The sequence below is a fragment of the Cebus imitator genome, unplaced genomic scaffold, assembly GCF_001604975.1.
Source record: "Cebus imitator isolate Cc_AM_T3 unplaced genomic scaffold, Cebus_imitator-1.0 Scaffold583, whole genome shotgun sequence".
In the NCBI taxonomy this organism is placed as follows: domain Eukaryota; kingdom Metazoa; phylum Chordata; class Mammalia; order Primates; family Cebidae; genus Cebus; species Cebus imitator.
In genome coordinates, this window is record NW_016107898.1 from 985,365 (window position 1) to 996,244 (window position 10,880).

A 10,880-nucleotide genomic window follows, 5' to 3' on the forward strand; every position below is an offset into this window, starting at 1 on the left:
AATCAAATAAATATCGAGTCTCAAAGGTTTGTGTCTCCCCAAAAAGATATATTGGGGTCCTAACCCCCAATACTGCAGATTGTGACTTTATTTGGAGATATAAAGTCTTTACAGGTATAATTAAGCTAAAATGGCATCATTGGGTGGGCCCTACTCCAGTATGGCTCATGTCCTCATAAAAAAGGAAAATGTGGATGCAGAGATAGATATACACATACAGGGAAAATGCCATGTGAAAATAAAGGAAATATTGGGATTGGAACTTCTACAAGCCAAGGAATGCTAAGGGTTGCCCGTCCATAACCACAACCTCAGGATGTGAAATGGAATAGACTCTGCCTTCAAGCTCAGAAGAAACCACCCCTGCCATAGCTTGATTCTGGACTTCCAAGCTCCACAATGGCAAGATAATGCGTTTCTTTTTTTCTAATCTGCCCAGTTTGCAATACGTTATTACCATGGCCTTGGCAAACAAATACAGAGATCTCAAAGTACTTTTACCCTTGAAAGAAAAATATGAAGTGATTTAACCAAATATGGTGTTTTCCAGGGTTGCATGTCATGGACATAATACATGCATTTGGAAAACCTTTATTTCAGAATTCATCATAAACCAAAAGTGATGATTGCTGGAAATCGAAAATAAGCAATTGGCTCAGTGCCTCTAAATTTAGGATTACAGAAACGTATGGAATGTCAGCACGCAGTGTAAGGAGAAAGCGCCTCCTACTTTCTGGAAAACCCGGACTCCAACCCTAGTACCATTCATCCCTCATGCATTCTTTCCACACGATAAACGATTTCAGTGTTATCTATCTGCTAACCACCAACCTCTGTTACTTATGAGTTTGAATAAGGAATTTCATCTTTGTGTTGAACTTATATAGACTCACCTGTAAAAAAAAAAGAGGAGACTAGATTTTCTTCAAGTTTACTTTCCACTCTAAAATTCCTGTAATCCCAGCACTTTGAGAGGCCGAGGCGGGCAGGTCACCTGAGGTCAGGAGGTCGAAACCAGCCTGGCCAACATGGTGAAACCCCACCCCTACTAAAAAGAAAGAAAGAAAGAAATACAAAAATTAGCCAGGCATGGTGGCAGGCACTTGTATTCCCAGATACTTGGGAGGCTGAGGCAGGAGAATTGCTTGAGCCCAGGAGGTGGAGGTTGCAGTGAGCCAAGATCGCACCACTGCACTCCAGCCTGGGTGACAGAGGGAAACTCCGTCTCAAAAAAACAAACAAACAAAAAAAAAAACAAAGCAAAAATGACCTCAGAATAAAGTAGATTGGGCCCTAACTCACAGCACAATGCTTAGGATGGAGTTTAAGTAGAGAAAACCTCTGCCTGCCTGAATATGTTTGTCATCCCTAACATAGATTAATCACATGCCATCCTTAATGTGTTTTATCCTTAACACATGTGCCATTCTAAACGTGTTCATCACATGTTATCCTCAACATGTGTTTGCTAACATTGAAAATATTTAACAGGAGGCAGTATCTTGTGTTCCAAATTGAGGAAAATGCTTAAAATGCAAAGACCCACTTACTTAAATTCACGCTAAGAGGGAATGATGTTCTAAGAGAAATTATTGGAAGGAAAGAGCTGGCAAATATCTGAGGACCTCAGAAAAGGGCATCATCACCAATGGAAATGATCCAACAAAGAGAGAAAACAAGTGCTGGGAACTAAGGACAAAATGCACGTTCTCTAGCTGTTTATTTTCTAAGGCTAGCCGTTGCGCAGATTGCGATTGTTGAGTATGGTTAGACTGTCTGACGGTAACTCAAGGTCCACTATTTTCACGGTGAGTGACTTGGCAGCATGGGGAAGGACGCCCCGTCCCGCGGCTACAACACAGAACAATTGTGTTTAAGGCTCTGTATTTGCTCTGTTGTCTGTTTGATGGTCATGGATTGCATTCTTCACGAGATAAGCCATTTTGTAATAGTTGTGATGCTTTCACATACTTTTTTCATTGGTTTCATGGGTAAGAGTGCAGATGGGTTCATAACAGTCATTCTTTTAAAAAATATTAAGCTCCAAGGGTAGGCTATGTGTGCTAGCCTAGAGCCCGAACCTGAGCAAAGCCATTTTATAAAATACAAAACTGTTTTTAAAATAAGTTGCAACGGCTGCCCCATTCTCCTCACAATAACTGCTGGCCTTGGCTTCTGCAAATACAACTGCTAGTTTGTCCTGCAAACTATGTAAAGCTGCTTACCTTTTCTTATCAGTAACTGCCAGAATTGCTAGCCTTTGCTTACCGGTAATAACCAAAATAAGCAGCCCAAGCTAATTCCATCCTGGCTCCTGTGACTTGTAATAAGTAACTAAGATCTGTGACTTTATCACTACCCAGACAACGTGTAAACAAATGTTTATCTTGACTTCTATAAACCACTGAAGTAACAAGGAATGACAAAAGTCCCCTGGCCCTTGGAATGTCCGGAGACCCCCACCCTCATCTCTGCCCAGGAGGTAATTTACAGAATCCACTAACCCTCAGAATGCCTGAAGCCTTTTCATCCCCATCCCCGCTCCTGACCCCCACTCCCAAGGTGGTTTTTCGGGTATAAAAAGTCGTGGCACCCTCCTTTCGATGCCACAGGTTGGAGAGACATGAGTCCTCTGTGGTCACTGGCATAATAAATGACCCTGCAATCTGGCATACTTTTGTCTTGGTGTTAATTTTCTATGCTTGGTCCAGTACAACATATGTAGTTTGCTGCTGCTAAGTGTTGGATTTTTTTTTTTTTTTTTTTTTGAGACAGAATCTCACTCTGTTGCCCTGGCTGGAGTGCAGTGGATTGATCTCAGCTCACTGCAACCTCCGCCTCCTGGGTTCAAGCGATTGTCCCTCCTCAGACTCCCGAGTAGCTGAGATTATGGGCTTGGATCACCACGCCCAGATAATTTTTGTATTTTAAGTAGAGACAGGGTTTCACCATGTTGGCCAGGCTGGTCTCGAACTCCTGACCTCATGATCTGCCTGCCTCAGACTCCCAAAGTGCTGGGATTACAGGTGTGAGACACCACACCCGGTCGTGGATTAATGATTTGGAACGAGCACTTCAGGTGGAAATTAAAGACACTGTCCCTACCTTTATGGAACCATTGGTCTAGCAGAGATTACAGAAGAATAAGTGGAAAATCATTGTGCAGTCTGACACATTCTGAAACAGACAAAGGCACAGTATGCTGTGGGAGGGCAGGGTTGAAGGTCTTATCACAAAATTGTGGCTCAGAGAGGACATTTGGAGAAGGCCAGATGAGGCTTTCCATAAATTACAAGTTCCCAACAGTTTAATTTGTATGTAGGTGTTTCCTATTGCATAACAAATAGCTACAAACCCAGTGGCTTAAAGCAACACAAATCAGCTAATAAGTAGAGACAGCGTGTGGCATGTCACTCAGGCTATCGGTTTCAGCACGGCTGTGTTCACACTCCTGACATAGTGCTTAAGTGCTCCACGCCCCTCTGCCTCCTAAAGCGCTGGGATTGCAGGAGCGAGCCATTGCGCCTGGGCTCAGATTCACTAACTTGCAGTTGTGGAGGTCATTGTAGAGGTCAGACGTTCCACACTGGTCTCACGGTGCTAAAATCAAGGCATGGGCAGGGCTGCATTCTCTTCTGGAAGCGCTGCTGGGGAACCTGTTTCTTGCCTTTTCCAGCCTTTGCAGCATGCTCGCATTCCTTGGCTTGGAGCCCTCCCTCTGTCTTTGGAGCTGGCACTGGCTGGTCCAGTCTCCCCCGTGCCAGTCCTCTGGCTCTGGTGCCTCTGCCCTGCTCTTCTGGCCTCTATTTAAGGACCCCCTGTAGCTACACGGGGTCCCTCCGATAATCCAGGATAATCTCTTTAAGGTCATCTGATTAGCAGCTTTAATGCCATCAGCAACCTTAGTTCCTCCTTACCTCTCATAGTATATTCACAAGCTCTAGAGATGAGAATATGTACATCTTTAGGGGCCATTACTCTGTCTACCACAATGTTTAAATAACACCTGGCCAAGCACAGTGGCTCACACCTGTAATCCCAGCACTTTGAGAGGCTGAGGCAGGTGGATCACTTGAGATCAGAATTTTGAGACCAGCCTAGCCAACATGGCAAAACCTCAGCTCTACAAAAAATTAAAAAATTAGCCAGGTGTGGTGGTGCATGCCTGTAGTCCCAGCTACTCAGGAGGCTGAGATAGGACAATTGCTTGACTCTGTCTCCAAAAAATAAAATGAAATAAATGAAATCTCCATTCTATATTGTAAAATAGAAGAACTTTTAAAAATAAAATATTTAGTTGCTTATAAAACAAAATGCCTTACCAATCTGTTGTTAATAGTTAAAAATAAAATTGTCAGATTTATATTCCTAAAGGGGCGGTGCGTTGCTGTCAGCTCACTCACTTCTGCCACATTTTTCCTTCAGCTTCTATTTTGAGTTTCATCTAGTGGCCAAAATCATCATTGTACGGATCAAATGTGAAGCCTTTACTGTAAATTGTTGATATTTGCAGCAAAACATTCTACACTATTCTAGCTTATTTGTATGAATGAGGAATTTTGATATGCCCGAAATAGAATGATAGAAAATGGATACTATAATTTTCAGTCATCACTCTTTGGAGCTTTGAGATAAACACCTGTCAGTTATAGAAAGAATAAATGGGCCTATATTGGGGTGGAGGCAGGCAAAGAGTGCACATGACAGTATTTGTGCCCCGCTTTCATACAGCGTTGTTTGTGGCAGTGAAATACTCATTAACGAAATGCCTTTTCGGTGGACACAACCCAGAGGCAATGTCACGTGTGTGGAGTGGAAAGCTCAGCGGGAGGGACACTGATTTCGCCCTCGTCCGTTGACTCTTTTCTGATTCAGACACCCTCACTAAAGCAGGTTTACGGGCGCACACCTCCCAGCGTTCTAATCCTGAAAATTGCTGTTCCTTGATGATTATGAGACACCCTTCTTGGGGAAACTGAGGAGCTTCTGGGGATGAGCCAAACAAATTTGTGCCAAAGGATGGGTCCCAGTGGGCAAGAACCCAGGGTTTTGATGTGCCACAGACAGTCTGAAGTGGGAAGGGGAAGGAGGCTCCTATTTCTTTTTTTTTTTTTTTTTGAGATGGAGTTTCACTCTTGTTACCCAGGCTGGAGTGCAATGGCGAGATCTTGGCTCACCACAACCTCCGCCTCCTGGGTTCAGGCAATTCTCCTGCCTCAACCTCCTGAGTAGCTGGGATTACAGGCACGCACCACCATGCCCAGCTAGTGTTTTTTGTATTTTTAGTAGAGATGGTGTTTCACCATGTTGACCGGGATGGTCTCGATCTCTTGACCTCGTGATCCACCCGCCTCGGCCTCCCAAAGTGCTGGGATTATAGGCTTGAGTCACTGCGCCCGGCCGGGAGGCTCCTATTTGTAACCAGAGGGTCCTTGGGGACACCTGACTTCGGAAAGCCTACATTTAAATATCAAATCCCAATTCAAAGGAAGGTAAAACAAGTTTCAGGAACTGGACTAGAGGGACGCAGGTGAGGCCCGAGGCACAGTGCTCTGAGAGCCTCTGCAGCCCTTGCCGGGCATTCATTCGCCAGCTCTCCTGGTACTGGCAAGGGCATGGTGCCCGGGGTTAGGTCTGGCCTTAATATGTGAAGTTGAGGCAGACACCTGCAATTCTGCCTTTGACTCAAAGCCGCTTTTTTTTTTTTTTTTTTTGAGGCAGAGTCTCACTTTGTCGCCAGGTGTCAGGCTGGAGTACGGTGGCGCGATCTCGGCTCACTGCAACCTCCGCCTCCCGGGTTTAAGCAATTCCCCTGCCTCAGCCTCCTGGGTGGCTGGGACTACAGGTACGCACCATCACGCCCAGCTAACTTTTGTATTTTTAGTAGAGACGAGGTTTCACCATGTTGACCAGGATGGTCTCGATCTCTTAACCTCGTGATCCACCTGCCTCGGCCTCCCAAAGTTCTGGGATTACAGGCGTGAGCCACCGCGCCCAGCCCAGAGCCACTTTTCTAAACTTATATTCTTGCCTAATACATTTCTAGAGAAATGAAATGTTTGGCATATTTTCTGTGAACATTAGCAACGCTTTCGTGGTAAGAATAGATCATCTGAGTCCACATGGTTTAAACACATAAGTTCACAATATGGCTGTATTTGGAAATATGGTCTTTACAGAGATACTTAAGTTAAAAATGAGGTTATGTGGGTGGAGCTGGATTCAACATGGCTGTTGTCCTTGTAAGAAGAGATTAGGACACAGGCAAACCCAGAGGGTGACCATACAAGGACACGGGAAGGGGGGGCCAGTGTCACACCAAGGAGAGAGGCCTCGGAAGGGACCAGCCCCACGGACACCTCCATCTCAAGCTCCAGCCTCCACCATTACCAGGCGATGTGTTGCTGCTGTCTAAGCTGCCAGCTTACTGTATTTCGGTTTGCCCGAGGCCAGGAGTTTAAGACCAGCCCGGACAACTTAGGGAGACTCCGTCTCTACACGACCAGAGACATGGTCCACTGCGCCTGGCTGACCTGTAGGCCCCAGATGCCCTTGTCTGTGCCGCTCTCACAAATATACCTCGGACTGGGGAATTAATAAAGAACAGAAATGTGTTTCTCGAGTCTTGGGGCTGCCGTAAGATCAGGGCGCCTGCAGATTCGGGGGCCGGAGAGGGCTGAGCTCTGCTTCCGGAAGCTGCCTTGTGCTGCAACCCCGCAGGGGATGAATGCTGTGTCCTCACAGGATGGAAGAGATGGAAGGGCAGGAGTGTGCTCGCTTCAACCTCCTGCCCTTTCATAAGGCACTGATTCCATTCACAACAGCGGGGCCTTCATGACCTAATGACCTCCCAAAGGCCATACCTTTCAATACTGTTGCACTGGAGAGTAACTTTCGGCACGAATTTTTGGGTGACATCATATCCAAACCATAGCACCAGTCCTTCATGAAGTCACCCCAACATGCATGATCCAAAGCCCCTACTGTGAATCATGCTGTTAGGCTATGCATGTGGCCTAAGGCCCCGGCTAGACAAAACCTCTGCCAGACAAGACACCCCTGTGCCTTAGACGTGACCTCCCAGGAGCTGAGGGCAAAGGCCAGAGTGCTTCTTGGGTAAGGTTAGTTTTTTTTCTTTTTTTCCCCAGACAGGGCCTCTCTGTTGCCCAGGCTGGAGTGCAGTGGGGTGATAATTGCTCACTGCAGCCTCCATGTCCCAGGCTCACATGACCCCCACTTCCCAGAGGAGCTAGGACCACAGGTGTGCATCACCACACCCAGCTAATTTTTGTATTTTTTGTACAGATGGGGTCGTGCTCTGCTGCCCTGGCTGATCTTAAGCTCCTGGGCTCAATCCTCCCACCTCGGCCTCCCAAAGTGTTGGGATGACAGGCAGCAGTTACCGTGCCTGACCAAAGCTTAGCTCTTTGCCTCACATGACTTAAAGTGCTATTATATAGAAACATTTCCAAACTGCAGAGACCCTGATGGAACCAGACAACTATACTACCAGTGCTCCGAGTGGAAAGAACAGGAAAGCCACACCGTTTATTGAACGCAGATTGACAAGGCTTATTTCCGCGTTTAGATCATGTCTGCAGAATGTATTTCTTTATGTTAATGCACACATTAGCTATATCAATCATGGCGCTTGATGGAGTCACGGCCCCTTCCCCCAAATCAGCTTCATTCACATGCCTGGCTGGCACCTCCAGCCTCAGCCACCAACACTGTATGCTGCAGGATAGACCCTGCGGCTCCCCTTGATGTCGAAATGGGCTCCTGGAACCACCAGCAGTCTGTCCTCAGGCGGCCAGGGCTATGATTGCCTTGATGTATTATCAATAGTTATTAGCGGAGCCAATCAGAAACCCTCTCTCAATAATTGAAATTGGAAATCAAAGAAAGACTCACCATAGGAAGGGGGAAAAGTATATCAGAACATAGTGTAGCTAAAATCTGTGGATAGTGGGGTCCTGGGGTCCCCCCTGCAACACCTCAGAGCTGTCTGGATACACTAAACTGTTCCCTTCCATAAAAACTGATCCTCCTGTGACTTAAAATCCTGAGATTCCGCCTCCTTATCACATCACACATAGGCTTAAAATGCACCCTCTGTCTGCTTGCGGGTAGAGAAAATAAAGAACGGACCCCTCTGCACCCAATTTTCTCCCTCTCTGCATGGCAGGTAGGCAAATCGAGCCAACAATCAAAGGTCATTGCTGCAGCAGCAGATGGACCAAGGAGCTTAGATCCTCTGCATTTTGAATAAAAAGTTTGCAGGATTAGCAAAACAAAGGCAATGCAAATCACCAGTGCTTGCTACTCTAAGAAATCTTTGCATGCCTTTTATAAGAAAAGGTTTAGTTTCATGCTTTTTAAAAACATAAATGGCAGGTCTACATTAATAGTGCTTACATATTACAAGGTGCTTTAGGCTTGGTATCATATTATTTTGTTTTTCCTGAATACTAATTATGATAGGGTGTTTTATCTTTTTTCTAAAGAGATGTGTTTGTCATAGTTCAATAATGAATATTTAAACATATCACATTATTGATAAGTATTCATTTATATAAAAATATAAGCCATCTAACATGGATAGATTTGTAAGTGGAAATATTTTAATTAAAAATTTGAAAAGGGGGCCGGGCGCGGTGGCTCAAGCCTGTAATCCCAGCACTTTGGGAGGCCGAGGCGGGTGGATCACGAGGTCAAGAGATCGAGACCATCCTGGTCAACATGGTGAAACCCCGTCTCTACTAAAACTACAAAAATTAGCTGGGCATGGTGGCGCGTGCCTGTAGTCCCAGCTACTCAGGAGGCTGAGGCAGGAGAATTGCCTGAACCCAGGAGGCGGAGGTTGCGGTGAGCCGAGATCGCGCCATTGCACTCCAGCCTGGGTAACAAGAGTGAAACTCCGTCCAAAAAAAAAAAAAAAAAATTTGAAAAGGGAAAGTAATCTGTTCATGCACCATAAATTTCACGTGGTTTCCTTAAATATTAAGGCTATGCCACAACAGCATCTGTCTCTTCCGTGATTTCACTGTTCTTCTCCAGGTTTTTGGCAGGTATTTTGCATGTGTTAATTAGGTGTTAACAAAGTAATCCCATACGAAACTATGGTCACAATTCCAGCCCTGGCTTGTAGTGGGAAGACAGCAGCAAAGTGCATTTCAACAAGTTCGTGCTGGGGTGCTGGGAGTTCAACTCTGTGCTCTGCTGCTGCCGGGCTGTGCGGCTCTGGAAACTTGACCTCTCTGGGCTTCACTTTCCCTTTCTGCAAAGCCAAGAGCTTCAAGCAGATCTCGACATTCCTTTTGTGTTCCAAGGTTCTGTTATTCCATGAGTTAGCTATACAGTAATGAGACAAGGACACAACCTCACTAATAAACGGCTATCACTGTCTTTCTTTGAAACTTGCAAGCCTTTGGCAGGGCACGGTGGCTCATACCTGTAATCCCAGCACTTTGGGAGGCTGATGTGGGTGGATCATAAGGTCAGGAGATTGAGATCATCCTGGCTAACATGGTGAAACTCTGTCTCTACTAAAAATGAAAAAAAAAAAAAATTGTCAGGCATGGTGGCACATGCCTGTAGTCCCAGCTACTCGGGAGGCTGAGGCAGGAGAATTGGTTGAACCCGGGAGGTGGAGGTTGCAGTGAGCCACGATTGCACCATTGCACTCCAGTGTGGGCGACAGACCGAGACTCCATCTCAAAAAAAAAAAGAAAGAAACTTGTAAGCATTTGTGGAGAATAAATTCCCCATCTCTCCTCTCTCTCCTCTCCCCAACCTCTATTTACCAGTGTCTCCCCTGCAGCCGTTGAAACCTGGCTTAACATCAGACGCAGCAAAACTTCTGCTGAGAAACAGACTTCATGGATAGACTACTGAGTAGACTACACAGTTCCAGCGGCAGGACTCATGTAAATATATCTGATACATTTATATTTGTACATTTTGCACTTTTTGAAATACTGAAAATAATAATTTAGTTTTCCCAAACTGTACCCCTCCCCTTAATTCAAGTAAACTATTTTCTTGCTTTACTTTTCTTTTTTTTTTTTTTTTCCTGAGATGGAGTCTTGCTCTGTTGCCCAGCATGGAGTGCACTGCGTGATCTCAGCTCACTGCAACCTCCGCCTCTGGGGTTCAAGTGATTCTCCTGCCTCAGCTGCCTGAGTAGCTGGATTTACAGGCATATGCCACCATGACTGGCTAATTTTTGTATTTTTAGTATAGACAGGGTTTCACCTTGTTGGCCAGGTTGGTCTCAAACTCCTGATCTGGCTTCCCAAAGTGCTGAGATTACAGGCATGAGCCACCACACCTGGCTCTTGGCTGGCTTTTCATATATGTTTATTATATGTGCATGCTCTCTTAAAATACATGTATTTTTTATTTGACTTGATTTGCACCTTATAAAATGCGAGCATATGGTGGGTAAAGTTTTGGGACTTGCTCTCTCCACTTCATGGTATAACACATTACCAAGATGAATTCACATCACTGGATGTCAAACTGATAGTGTCATTCCTGGGTCATGCGAATGTGAACAGAAGCCACATGCATTAGTCAGTGAAATACAGCAGTTGAAAATGTTACTCTATGTTAGAAATCCCAGGTTCAGGGAGTAAAAGCCAGGAGCAGGGATGAACATAAACTAGGCATAATAAAATGAAACAAATATAGTTTCTGTGTAACTATCCCAGAAGTAAATTTCTAGATGGAATTTGGCTTTTTTTCCCCAAAGGAGCAAATAAAGCCAGGCACAGTGGCTCACACCTGTAATCCCAGCACTTTGGGAGGCTGAGGTGGGAGGACCACTTGAGCTCAGGAGTTCAAGAGCAGCACGGGCCATACAATGAGACCCTGTC